The sequence below is a fragment of the Panthera tigris genome, chromosome A2 (assembly GCF_018350195.1).
Source record: "Panthera tigris isolate Pti1 chromosome A2, P.tigris_Pti1_mat1.1, whole genome shotgun sequence".
Lineage (NCBI taxonomy): Eukaryota > Metazoa > Chordata > Mammalia > Carnivora > Felidae > Panthera > Panthera tigris.
Window position 1 is genome coordinate 160593788 of NC_056661.1, and position 14285 is coordinate 160608072.

The 14285-nt window shown below is 51.9% G+C and overlaps 1 long non-coding RNA gene and 1 other non-coding gene across 2 annotated transcripts; one reads left to right on the top strand and one right to left on the bottom strand.

The window, feature by feature from the left end:
- Positions 1 to 585: 585 nt before the first annotated feature.
- TRNAC-GCA lies at positions 586 to 657 on the bottom strand. The gene has a single exon. It is a non-coding gene; the product is annotated as a tRNA-Cys (tRNA).
- Positions 658 to 6428: 5771 nt separating this feature from the next.
- LOC122235421 lies at positions 6429 to 8089 on the top strand. Its single transcript, XR_006213493.1, has 3 exons — positions 6429 to 6593; positions 7143 to 7297; positions 7503 to 8089. It is a non-coding gene; the product is annotated as an uncharacterized LOC122235421 (long non-coding RNA).
- Positions 8090 to 14285: the final 6196 nt, after the last annotated feature.

Genomic DNA, 14285 nt, shown 5'->3' on the forward strand with positions numbered 1-14285 from the left:
AAATGATAACGTTTTGGATATATTGCATTAAACATATGGCACTTAGTGTCGCTGATTTTCACTTTATATTTTTAAAAAGTTCTCACTTTTGTTGAGATATAATTGACACACCACATTATATGTTGGAATTGAGAAATGACCACCCTCGTAAGTCTAGTTCACATCCATCAGTTATATATATTTTTCCTTGTGATGGCAACTTTTAAGATCTACTCTCTTAGCAACTCCCAAATATACAACACAGTACAGTTATCTACAACCACCTGGCGACCCCGGGACTTCCTTGTGACCCCCTTCCCCCCATCGGGCCCTTTTTTGCTTTATTTAAAGTGCCTACTAGAAAACATAAACTTAGAAACATAGTTTGTGTTCTACTTCCGGGCTGGGGTAGACCTTGGCCTCCGCAAGGCCGACCTCGCTGGTGGGCGTTGCCTGTGACCCCAGAGCCCGGCCCCCTCCCCCAAAGGATCGGCTCCGTGTTTCTCTCTGGTCCGGAGCTCTGGGAGCTGGGCAAGAAAGGACGCCGGTGGTTGCTTTCAGCTCCACGTTGCAGCCAGGACGCGGGATAAAACACACGGCACACACAGGGGGCACCCGGATTTGAACCGGGGACCTCTTGATCTGCAGTCAAATGCTCTACCCCTGAGCTATACCCCCGGGCCTGCGTGCTGCGTCTCACGCACGCTCTTCTGCGCACGCAGCCACACCCGGCCCCGCCGGCCTCGGCGCCCTCCGCGCCTCCCGCTTCGCGCCCAACTGGCCTTTCTTCCCCGAACCCCCGCTCGCTCTCTTGCCCGAGTTAGGTGGCTCCCCTGATCTTGCGCCACAGCCGGAGGCAGCAGAGGTTCGGGACCCTCTCCTTACCTAGACCCCGAAACCCAGGCCTCCTGGAGCCCCTCGCCACGCCCAGCGCCGGGTCTGAGAGCGCGGGTCACCTGGGTTTTCGCCTAGCAGCTTCTCTCGTCTGCCCCTTTCCGCCCTTTCTCCCCTTTGCCCTGCTTCTCTCCTCTTCGCCGCCTGTCCCTCCTCTTCCCACTGCTCTCTGATGTCACCCACGGCCCTGCGCACCACTCTCCTCTCCTAGTCACCGAGACCTCGTGAGCCCCTTACCAAATCAGGTATTGCCTTCCCCAAACTAACGCCTTACCTGGGCTGTATGTAAATGGCAGACCAGGCCCAGTGAATACAACGGGAACAGGTTGGAAGCTACGAGAACTGTGAAAGTAACAGATGCACCACGGGAGGACTTGTCCTGGTAAATACTAGAACATCTACTGAAACACACCACTGAAAACAGCCTAAGGACAGAAACACCTGAAACCCGGACCTGGGAATCCACATGGTATAGACACAAATGTCACAAAATAACCGCAGATGTTTACCGAGCAGCCATTATGTTCACGACAGCCCCGTAAGGTTAGGGCCTATGATTCTTATCCCCATTTTACAGATGAGGAAACCAGGCACCCAGATGTTACATAAATAGCCCAACGTGAAATGACTAGTAAGTAGGGCTGCAAACTTAAGCGGTCTGGCTTGCCCACACGCTTCGCCACAGTGTTTTACTTGCGTGATAGCTATGGCAGTCATAAACGCATAGGGGAAAGGAAAGGTCATTTGTGTAAATTATACTAGGAGAATTCAGTTGGCCATTTGGGAAAAATAATTAAAGTAGCAACTAAACTTCTCTTTGTATAACAAAATAAAGTCCAAGTGGATTAAGCATTATGTATAAATAAATGAAAGGACAAGGGTATAAATGGATATTTATACTAAGAATATGAAACTGATTTCTGAACAGCAAGGAAAGCATTTCACTGGGTAAGTCCCAACAGAAAATGCCGATAGACTTGGCGATGTAAGCATTAAAAGTTTAGGTATATGAACAAAATCAAAAGGTTAATAGCAAGTTGGGAAAATATTCTCATCATTTACGATAGGCAAAATATTACAAATTAATATCCTTCACATGTAAAGAGCCCACATATAATGAAAAGGCCATCAAGGATGTGTTCAATCTCAGTAAATCAGAATACATCTTAGTAAAAGCAAAGAAATGCAAATTAAAACAGCATGATAATATTTTTCATCCATCAAATTAGAAAAATATTTTTCTGCAATAAAATGTGTTGCTTTCAAAATCAGAAAAACCAAGAAACATTACAAACTTAAGACTATTCCCTTCTAGTAACTGTAAGCAACACCGTCTCTGATTGCCATAACTAATAAGTAATTGCTTTAAGATGAAAAGCATCAGTGGAATGCTAATTTGGGAAATCTGCCTTACAGTTCACATATAGCTCATTTCAGCTTTCGTAGGAATCGTTATCTCCATCCTGAAGATGACACAGCCTCAGAAAGTTGCCAAAAGACTCAGTTTCAAGACCTTCTGGTCCAAGTCCATGGCTGTTCCCACCATACCACACTTCTCCCGTCCTTCTGTGGGGAGCGGTGGGTAACTAGAAGAACAGGAAGGCGGAATCGCAGGAGGGTGGAATGAGTTACCGCCTCATCTGCCGTCTTGCCCCCATCCGTGTTAGGATGTGTGCCAATCCAAAATACTAACAATGGCGCCGATATGTTGAGTGTTGGCTACGTTGGAGGCACTCACGTACCTCTACTCATTTAGTTCTCCCAAGGACTCTTTGAGGTAGGTACACTTACCATCTCCTGTGAAGCAGCCAGGATTGCCCCCATTTTGCAGATGAAGAAACACGAAACCAGAGGGCTTAGATACTTTCATTCATTTAATGAATACTTAGTAAGTATCCACTCCGTTCCAGGTTCCAGTCTAGCACTGGGGGCTCAGCAGTGAACGAGGTAAACTAACAAGGTCTCTGCCCTCCGGGCCCCTGTAATTTCCGAGAGGTGTCGGGGGAACAGACAAGAAAACAAATAAAGGAACCAGATTGTTGCAGATACTGACATTACAATAGGAACACAAAGCAGGGTGACGTGATGGAAGATGATGGGGGGTGGGAGGGAGGGGTCAGGGAAGTGACCGTTTGAGTGGAAGTCTGAATGATCAGCCAGCGGGTAAAATGCGGATGCAGAGCATTCCAGGCTGTGGTACGGTGACTGCCAAGGCGTGAAGGCAGAAACTAGCTTGGCAGGATGGAGGGGTGTGAACAGTGCCAGTGTGGCTGCGGCAAAGGGACAGAGCAGGACAGGGGTTCAAGTAGAGGTCAGCGAGGTGGGGGAGAGTCAGATGGTGGGCGTTATTTCATGTGCCACCAAGGGAAGGGTGGAGCCTGGACTGAATACAGATTGTCTCCTCCCGGGGACCGGGGACGGGGCCACTCAGAACTTCCTAAAGGGCTCCCCCGGGTGGTCTCAACACGGGACCTGTCGTCTCTGGCACGATTGCAACGGGCTTCCCGTGTCAATCTGTCAGTCCCTTTGGCTACAAATTTAGGTTTGTTATTGTTCATTCAGTCCACCTGGTCCCTGTCCTCATGGAGACAACTTTCTTTTTTAAAGACATTTTTAAAAAAATGCTTATTTTTGAGAGAGAGCACAAACGGGGGGAGGGCAGAGAGAGAGAAAGGGAGACACAGAATCCGAAGCAGGCTCCAGGCTCTGAGTTGTCAACACAGAGCCCGATACGGGGCTCGAACCCACGAGCCGTGAGGTCATGACCTGAGCTGAAGTTGGACGCTCAACTGACTGAGCCACCCAGGCGCCCCAGGAGACAACTTTCTAATGGAGGACACACACATGTGATCAGGGACGTCTCCAGCGGTAATCGTGATGACTGCCATGGACCCATGTGGAGTGGGATGACCCTAGTCTGTGGGACTCCAGAAGGTTTCTCTGAGGCAGTGACATTTCCGTAACACCTTGCAGGAAAAAGGGAAGTTAGGCGGAGATGAGCCGTCCAGGAGGACTGTGCAGTTCAGCTGGAGGCCTGGGCCAGAAGAGTGAGTGAAGGCCAGGGTGCCTGAGACAGCTTTTTGTGGGTTGAATAGTGTCCCCCCAAATTCATGTTCGTCCAGGAACCTCAGCATGTTGCATTATTCAGAAATACGGTCATTGCAGGGGCACCTGGGTGGCTCAGTTGGTTGAGTGACTGACTTCGGCTCAGATCACAATCTCGCGGTCCGTGAGTTCGAGCCCCGCGTCAGGCTCTGTGCTGACAACTCACAGCCTGGAGCCTGCTTCAGATTCTGTGTCTCCCTCTCTCTCTGCCCCTCCCCTGTTCATGCTCTGTCTCTCTCTGTCTCAAAAATAAATAAACATTAAAAAAAAAAAAAAAAGAAATACGGTCATTGTAGATTTAATTAGTTAAACTAAGATGAGGTCATACCGGATTAGGGTGGGTCTTTAATTGGACTCTTGTCTGTATTTTTTTGTTTGTTTGTTTATGTTTATTTTTGAGAGAGAGAGCCTGCATGAGCAGGGGAAGAGCAGAGAAAGTGGGGGAACAGAGAAAGAGGGTCCCAAGCGGGCTCTGCGTTAACAGTAGAGAGCTGGATGCTGGGCTCGAACTCACAAACCGTGAGATCTTGACCCGAGCCAGAGTCGGACGTGTAACGGACTGAGCCACCCAGGTGCCCCAGGACTCTTGTCTTTATAAAAGGAGAGACACATGAGGAGAACACCATGTGAAGACACACACATGCACGGAAAATGCCACGTAATGACAGAGGCAGACATTGGAGTGATGTGTTTCTAAGCCAAGGCATGCCAAGGATTTCTGGCAACCGCCAGAAGCTAGAAGCGAGGAACAGATTTCCCCCTCAGTTTCTGTTGGGCAAAGCCACCGGTTTGTGGAACTTTGCGGTGGAAGCCCTAGCAAACGGATACGTGGCCTCAGTTCGGGCTGGAGAGCTGGGCGGAGCCTAGTGGGCCCTGATGGGATTCTGGATTTTTACCCTAAGAGCAATGGGGGAACCGCTGCTCTTACGGTGACCCACAAAAGAAGGCAGTGATCAAATCTGCATTTTCAGAGGATCCCTCTGGCGGCTCAATGTCTCAAAAGCATTCAGTCCATCGAGGGTGGGGCCCCACAATATGACCCAGTCCCGGCTCCAGTGCCTTGCCTGGTCACACGGACCCACACACCGTTGGTAGTTCCTCAAATGCCAGGTGATTGTTAACCTCCCTCCCCTCCCCGGCAAGAGCCGACCTTCCCGTCTGAGCCGGGCCCGCAGGTACCCTATCTACTTCCTGCAGATAACGAACGAGGTGGACATTCTGGGAAAAGGTTTGACAAGATGCATCAAAAGCCTTAAAAAAAAAAAAAAAAAAAAAAGTCCATACCCTTTGACAGGGCAAATCCACCTCTTGGAAATAACCAAATATTTGAAAATGTGTAAAGAACAGACAGAAAGTCCAGCCGCTCGTCCCGGTGCTTCTCAAGGTCCACCTCCGCGTGGTGCAGATCCATCGGCCTCCAGCTTAACCGACTGGAGCTTGAGGCGAGTGGCCAAAAGGCAACGCTGCCCGCGAAAGGGCTGGTGCGGCCCGCGGCTCCCGGGGTCCCGGGATTCGCTCCCCGCTCTCCCCGGCGGCGGCGGCGGGCCTCCGGGGTGGCGCCCGTCCCCGCGCTCCACCGCGCGGCGAACCCGGGGCCTGCCCTTTGTGTTCGCACCCGGATCTGCACCAAGCACGGGCCCCGCGAAGCTCGGGAACGGGGCCGGGCAGGCGGGGCGCGCGAAGCAACGAGAACACCGGGAAGGGCTGGTCCCGGGCGGGGCGGCCTCGGAGGGAGAGCCCCCCCTCCCCCCTACGCACCCCGGGACCCCGGGGACGGCCCCCCGGTAGGCGCGCGGCGGCCGCCCGCGCCACCACCGAGAGGCCGGCGTTCCTAGAGCGGCCGCGGGCGGCCAGGTGCGCGCGGCGGCCTCCGGGCTCCGGCCGGCAGGGGGCAGCACGGCGGCGGCCGCCCCACGTGGCGGGGGAGCGGGCGGCGAGGCCGAGGGCCGCGGCCGGCCTGGGGGCGCCGGACGCCTTCCGCGGCCGGGCGGGCGGCGGCTCGGTTCAAGTCATTAGGGATTACATTGACAAAACGCACGCGCACTCATTTAAAACAAGCCCAGAGAAGTAAAGTTTTGAAAGGAAACGCTGCGGAGTGGCTCCCCTCCGGCCCTGGCTCCATCAGCTCCGCCGCACCGCTTTCAGCGCCTGTCCCCGTTTCCCAGGGGCGCGCCCGGGGCCCGGACTGCCGCGGGGTCGCGGAGGACTCGGGCGGGAAGGGAGGGAGCGGGGGCCGCGGCGGGGCGGTCCTCGGGGGCGGGGGCGGGGCTGCACGGCGTGGGGGACGCGTCCCGGGGCCGCCGCCGCCGCCGCCGCCGGGTCCTAGGAGGAGCGGAGAGCAGGAGGACGCGGAGCCGGGCCGCTGGAAGCCGGGGAGCCTCGGCGTCGCCGCCGGCCTGTGCAAACAGACGCACGACGGTGACAGCGCGCAGCCGGCGGGGGAAGGGTGGGAGGGGCCCCCGGGTGCCGGGGGAATCCCAACGGCTCCATCTCCCCTCGGTGCAGCTCTGCTGCCCGCGGACCCTTGGACTCAGGAGGCGGCTGGGTGACCCTCCTTCAAAGGCAGGGCAGCCCAGAGGATTCCTGCCGTCGCCCGTAGGCACCCTGTGACCGTGGTAAGAGGATTTGGCAGTGACTAGGGGGCTCTACCTAATATTGGGGCTGAAATATCGGAGGGAAAGATAAAATGTGATTTTTAATGATATCTTTTAAAGAATTTGGATTAGCTTGACTGGAGAAAATCGTCGGCAGCCCCACCAACGGGGCAGAGATTTGGGGGTGTCACCTGTGTCTCTTCCTGCACAGGGTCACCTGTGGCCCACTCACCCAATCATTTTCACATTTACCGCGCCCCTCGCGTGGGTCAGCCCCGGGGGGCCAGATGCGGGAGCAAACAACCCGCCCCTGGGAAGACTGAGGACAACTCCCCCCCCCCCCCCCCCCCCCCCCCGCCCCGCGCCCTCAGTGCCAGCCCTGCACACAGAACCCAGGGAAGCCCGGAGCGGCGTTGTGTGGCCCAGTGTCCTGCAGGCGTAACGTGCACCTGGATCTTCCCTTGCCTTCACCGTGTACGCATTTGCCGTAAAAATTTCTTTGGGGATCCTTGTAGCTTCTGACGGGGCTTTTCTGGGACATCTGTGCTGCTATTTCCCCCTGCCTTCCAGGGATTCTTGGAGAGTGTCACCTCTGCTAGATTTCACTGGGACTCGCCACTGTCTGATGAGAACATCTGCCCAGTATTGTAGAGGTTATAGAGAATGGAAATCTTTATAGCCCGAAAGGAAGAAATAAGAAACCGTGTGTCCTATCAGAGAATGAAGTAAGCATGGAATGGGTCTCTGGATAAATTAAACACACAGAGTTTGGATTGAACTGGGAAAGGTGAAGTGAGAAGGGTCATCAGAGACCCGGAGGGCATCCCGAGGGCCAGGGGAGGGCTGATCAGGTGGGCTTAGTACCTCCCTGGCACCCTGCCGCCAGTTATTTTACTTGTTTACTTTCTGAAAATGGCTTTATTTAAACAGGATCCTGGGCTAAAAACAAAAGCCTGAAAACACTGACAGATGAAGCCCAGAACATTTGGCTGATCGTTGTATACTTGATGAAGATTTTGTGTCCTTAGTCTGAAAGACATTCTAAAATATTATAGATTTAGTTTCTGCCGATTCAGTTTCTTCCAAGTAATCCGCTTAATTTCACAGGTGTGGAGGTGGTTAGAAGTCCTCATACTGGGTGGTAAATAAAATGATTTCTTCTGTTACATTTACTGAGGAGACTTGATGCCTTCTTCTGAAGAAATAAAGGGCTCATTCAATTTTGAGATAAACTTATTGTTTGGAACTCAAAAATTCCTTTCACAGGAAAAATAACAATGCTATTTTCAGTTGGGGGGAAAAGGGTTTTAAATTAAATTCTAAAATCCTATTATGTGCTGATTACATACTAATGTGAGTTCATCTTTTTGGTAAAATGAACACCCAAGCATGTTTGTATGCAGTTTATGCCCGTTCCAAGACTCTAAAAAGCTGGCACAGATTCGGGCAAGAAAAATGTGTCTATTTCCTCTCAATATGTCTACTGTTTGAATTAAATATACTGGAGACTGGTGTAATTTGGTCTGGATATTGACTTGTTTTTTTAAGCAGTGCTCTGAAATGTTTGAGGTTTAATTTTTTTTTTCAAACTTATTTCAAAATGTATTACAAACCTTTGACTTGGTAAATCAGTTAATTCAAGATAAGCTAAGGAAACCACTGCCTTAAAGTGGGAAGGGAATAATAGTAATTTTAGTTGGATACGTTATTAAATTGTGCAGAGGGTAACTATGCAAAATCAATGTAGTACTTTTACTTTAGGACAAAATTAATGTGACTTTCAACGATGATGATTAAGTTGCCAAGTAGGCAACACAAACTGGGTGGCTCCGTTGGTTAAGCATCTGACTCTTGGTTTCAGCTCAGATCATGATCTCATGGTTTGTGAGTTCGAGCCCCGGGTCAGGCTCTGCGCTGACAGCATGGAGCCTGCTTGGGATTCTCTCTCTCCCCCTCCCCCTCTGCCCTTCCCCCATGCCCTCTCTCTCTCAAAAATAAATTAACATTTAAAAAAACACTTAAAAAAGGACAATACATACATAAACATTTTATCTTACATTTTAGAATTTACATCAATAATTTGCCTGCAGAAAATTCGATCATGGAGCCATGTGGCTCTTGGATCATCCCCTCAGTGGAAGAATGGCAAAAGTCAGGTTTCATAACCTGTTTAACTTTCTGCTGAATTTAGGTTAAATCCAATCAATCTCAATCCTTTGAGGGCACCACCTTAGTGTTTCTGTATCCTGTAGATCAAGAACTGATGGAATACCCTGCTTAAAAAGGTATAGACTCTTCTGATTCTAAAAGGAAACAGTTTGTTATCCTGATACTCATTATTTAAGTGATACAAGTTTTCACCGGTATATTTCGTCATTAAAATTCAACTTTCCCTTTCTCTGGTTGATAGACAGTAGTTGGCTCCTTCCTATCTTACACTCGAGTTAATTGGGAACCGGGGTATTATTTACAAAGAGAAGCCGTGAGTTTCATTCATGCGGCTGGCAGGAATGGCGAGAAGGAACAGTGACGACCACAGGCCGTGTCGCCTGGAAGAGGAGAGTGGCATTTTATTAGGGAGCAGGTGCATTTTCTTTGTCATCTCCCTCGCCCAGCTCCTCTGTTAAACAAATGGCTTGTTAGGTCCTGACTTCAACAAACAGAAGGGGAGCCCCTGGCCTTAACACACAGTTGTCTTCCCAAACGCCTTAAGCAAGAGAGAGACTCAGTTTTAAACGGGTGGGGGCGGAGGGATTCCTAGCTGGGCAGTTCAGCCACTGAGGCGTCTGCAGGTGAGCTGGGCCTCCCAGGGGGGCCGGGTCCCAGGGGGGCCGGGTCCCAGGGTTGCAGGCCAGGCCAGGCCTGGCTGAGCTAAGGGGGTGGGCCAGTGAGCCCTCTGCTTTCAGCCAGATGCAGAGCTTAGGTGCAGTGTCCACAGGACGGTCAGGGCTGCGAATCAGAGAGAAATAGTGCTCTTTGCCTTTTTTATTAAGGATCCACGCTGAAGAAATTGGGAGGCAGTATGGAACAGCAGTTAACAGCACACGCTTTGGGTCCCACACGCTTAAGGTTCCATTCTGGTCACGTGACCTTGGACTAAATGCTTGACCTCTCTGGATTTTATCTGGAAAAGGCAGGGACGAATACCGATTTCACAGGTGGGCACAAGAGAAAATGAAATGAAAGCATTTCGTTAGCACAGTGCCTGGAACATAGGAAGATCCGCTGAATCGTGGTGATGATTGTTACCGTCCCTAAAACTCAAGGCTGGGCTGAGCGCTGACCGGAAGTCAGTCCTCCGGTAAGGCCAGCGTCCGCAGTACCCGATTTCATTTTTCCTTTTCTCGTTCTTTCTTCCCTCTTCCTTCCCTCCTTTCTTCCTCTCTCTCCCTTTCTTTCTTTTTTAAAAAGGGTGTTAGCCTGGAGTTACCTCTTGTAGAAAATAGAAATAAAAGGGTTAGATTCTATTGTATTTTAGTAAAAATACTCGTTTTAAGGAACCCAACTAGAGGAGGTCCATGAAGATTTTTTTTTTTTTTTTTTTTAATTTAAATCTAGAAGTTCCCGCTATGCCTGGGAAGCCGTGAGAGGCTTCAGTAGCCAAACAGCTTTCCAGAGCTGGAGGAGAGGCCTTGGCCTGACTCACCGTTGCCCTGGCAACAGGAGGGCCTGGAGGCCTCCGGCCCTGATCCCTTAATCTGAGGAGCCTCCACCACTGTGCCTCGGGAAAGGTCTCCCCCGACACCTGGCTGGTTAAAGCACCGAGAGGAGATGGAGGCGGGGCTCTTTCCTGGAACACAGCTGTCTAAATGTGTCCGTGAGGGTCTCAGCTTTCCAGACCCCCGAAGGCTTGGTCTAGAGGACTAGGCCTCTGAGTCTCCGGCATGTCGAGGAAGCAGATGGCTTCCCATCCTTCTGTGTTTCTCCATGGGGCCCAACACAACCGCTTTGCACACGAGTGGTGCTTAATAAGTACCTGGGGCGGTCCCCAAGGGACCAGACTCAGGTCCTGCTCCGCTGGCTGCCCCCCACCCCCAACCTGAGGAAGTTGCATTAATTTCTCCAGCTGCAATGGCATAGAGTCCACACAGAGGCCTTTTTTGCCTCTGCAACAGTCTTCTCTTCTCTGACGACGTTCATAATTTTGGCAAACATATGGCTTAGGGCATGTTCTTACTATATTCTGTTTCCTCAAATTTTGTCTTACATCTGAGGATACAATGGAATAATTTGAAAGAGGGGCTGGCTTTCCTTTTCCAACAACCATTCAGATCCCAGGGAAAGGACTCTGTGGTCAAGCACATGGGTTTGGGAGTCAAAAAGGCTTGAGGTCAGGCGCGCTTGGGTGGCTCAGTCGGTTGAGTGTCCGACTCGGTCATGATCTCGCGATTCGTGAGTTCAAGCCCCGTGTCGGGCTCGGTGCTAACAGCTCGGAGCCTGGAGCCTGATTCCAGATTCTGTGTCTCCCTCTCTCTCTGCCCCTTCCCTGCTCATGCTCTGTCTCTCTCTCTCTCTCAAAAATAAATAAATGTTAAAAAAAAAAAAGACTTGAGTTCAAATTTTGACTGTACCATTAGGTTGCTGGGTGACTTTGGGCCTAGTTAACCCCTCTGAGCCTCAACCTCTTCATCTATAAAAAAGAGTATAACTAAGGTCTTCAACAGTAATTAGCATTCAATTAATGGCAATTGCTCTTCCTGGTACAGAACTCCATGGGGCCCATGGCAACTGGTTTCCAAGTCTGCCCTTCTAATTAAATTAAGGGCTCCCGGGGAGAGCACTGTGGATGACGACCAGATACCCAGAAAGGTGGGGTACAGCCCACTGCAAATTCTGGCTTGCGGCAGACAGGCGTGTTTCAATCCCTGTCCACTCGGACATCGAGACCAAGAGTTGCTTGTGTGCTTTTGAACTTCTTCACACCAAAATAACTTTCTGCTTCTGCCTGTGGGGGAAAATCTCCTTCTCGGAGATTCATTCTTTCAGAATACAACACGAGCCGGCTACCTACCTGAACTTCTGTTTTTATGTAAATTAAGCCGTCTTTAATTATGAGCTAATAATGAAAAAAGCAAACTTCTACCGAGACCTTAGTATGTGCCAGCCTCTTTGCTACTTATTTATTCTTTACGTGATTTAAGCCTCCGAACAGTGGAGCCTTATTTATCCCCATTGAACGGGCGAGGAAGTTGATGTTCTGCTAATTAGCTGGTTCAAGGCCATACCGCTGTCAAGTTTAAAGCCACATCTGGTCCACTCCAGAGTCTGTCTGCACTTCCGTGACCATCCTCGAGAGCTGTTGGCCTCTGACGCCATGGAGATCGTGGTGGATGGAAAGTGAGAGTCACCATGGTGTGAGCGAAGAGATACCGTGGAGCACAGCCTCCCCCCCGCCACCCCCCAAGACGCTTGGAGAGGGGGTTAGAGCCAAGGAAGGGAAGGTAGAGGCACAGAGAACCCCCGAAAGCCCAGCCGAGCCCCACGCAAGAAGTACGGGTCCCTGGCTATATTTAATCCGTTATAGCCAGATTTCCTAGGAAAAGAAAGGCTCACCCTCGCCACGTGGCCCCCAATGCCCCGAGGATGCCCTGGTAACTGTGTATAACAAATGAAGTCACTCTGAGCCTCCCCAAACCACCGTGGTCTCCTTCTCAAGTCTGAACATCTCCGGCACTCTTGGTCCTCCAGTTCCGGGACCGGTAAATTGGGCACCAATGGCCCTCCACCAAGTATCTCCACAACGCCTCTAACATCCCTTCCAGGCCTCAAATATCCTGGTGTTCCAGAGCACCGGGTCCTCCGGCATTCCTTCAGCCGCTAGCCACCAGACCCATCATCCGTGGCCCGTCTGCTGCACACGGCTGCTTCCCCCAGATGTCTCACCACGGCACGTTTCCCTCCCGGTCCGCTTCGGTCTCCTGCTATCTGTCCGTATCAAGCCTGTCCTGCTTGGCAAGGGTTTCCCACACGAGAGCAAATCAAACCCCACCGTCACAAAGTCTTAGGTCCAAAACCCCCTCTGCACGCAGAATCTGCTTCAAGCCAACCTTTTTGACCTTGGTTTCCTACCCAAGCCCTTTCTCCAGCTCAGTGGGTTTCATCAGTCACTGCTTCTTAACATTGGAGCTCATTTGCCATACCTCCCCCTTTAAGGATCCCCCTGCCGAGAAGGCCTGGCCCATTTCTCTCCTCCGTGGAATCCTCTGCAGCCCGGGATGGGCTCCGTCACCACCCTCGTGGAGAAGCTCTTCTGACTCCTCCAGGCTCCTCCCCCTGTGGTCTGCCTCACTGCCTGCTCCTGGATCTGACTGCTCTTCAGCTGGTTCTGCAGCCCAGGACCAAGGCTGGCCTTGCAAGCCCCTCGCACTAGCCCCGGCCTCCTCCCGGCCTCCAGCTGCTTGTTCTAACGTCCTACCAGCCTTGCAGAAACTTTCCAGAAAAGTCAGATCCTTTCAAATGTGAGACCTTGAGCAACGCCTCCCCTCTCTGTGCCTCAGTTTATGCATCCTGATAAAGGAGGCAGTTGACGACCTCTGGGTCTCTGCAGAGTCAATGACAAGGCACCTTCTCCCTCAGATTCCCTTTTCCGATCCTCTTGTCCGCCATCCGCTCCTCTCTACCCTGACTCACGGCTTAACCTGCCTCCCCTGAGCACTTCCTGTCTCGCGGGCTGTTCTCCCCATTTTTCAGCAGAAGCCTGGCCTCCCGGGTTTACCAGGCTGAGCTCGGCCCTCTGCTAGCCTCCATGATTTGTCCCTTCAAATTGTCCGAATTCTCTCTGGGTCACTGCCAAGCCCAGGAGCAGTTGAGAATAAGCCGCTCCGGTGGGCAAAGTAATGCACCTGCAGTTTCTCTCTGGGCGCCTCACTGGGGGGGTCATCAGAGATGAACCAACACCTACAACCAGGGTGCGTTCGTGCATTTCACAAACCCAGAGAGTAGCTTTGGCGCAACATACACGTAAAAAAGGTCTGACCGGAGCCTTTTGTGGTTCTTCCAACCAGGGGCACCAGGAGCCTCTGCACCCCTTCCCTACCCCCTCCCTGCACCCCTGGCCCGCTACCCCCCACCAGCTGCATTTCAAGCTGGGCGGGAGATCTGGACCGGTCCCGAGGGAAGCGCCCAGCTTTTGCCGCAGAACTGTCTCTCCAGCCCATTCCAAACCTGTTATCCTCCTCCCTGACCATTCTGGTCAACCGGGCCCTACCGCTCCCTCGGCTCCCACTGTCCTCCCCACACCACGGCGCGCGCCAGGGTCCGCAGCCAGGAGCGTCTGCCCTGCCATCCAGGGATTCACTACAAGCTCGCCTCCTTTTCCATGTTCTAATCCGCGGGCTCCGCGCCCCCTCCACCACCCAACACAGGGAGTGGGCACAGAAGAGGGGCTCCAGAGAACCTGTCAACTGACGCTAGGCACACGCCCCTCGGCCACCTTCTCAACCCTCCCCTTCAAAACCAAACAAAAACGGCAAACAGGAAACGCTCGTCTTTTAAAAATTACTCTATTATTATCAAATAGAACCACAGTATCCAAAAGGTAATTATAAAGTTCTATTCCCCAACTAAGTGGCCCTACACCGTCCCTCCGAGTGGCCGGCGGCCAAATCACTCCCCCCGTGCTGATTGGTTTCATCCATTTTATTGTCAAGGAAATTAACAGCCCGAAGGGGGTTCCCCAGGTCCCCGCACTCCCCACCCGCCCCCCCGGGGCCC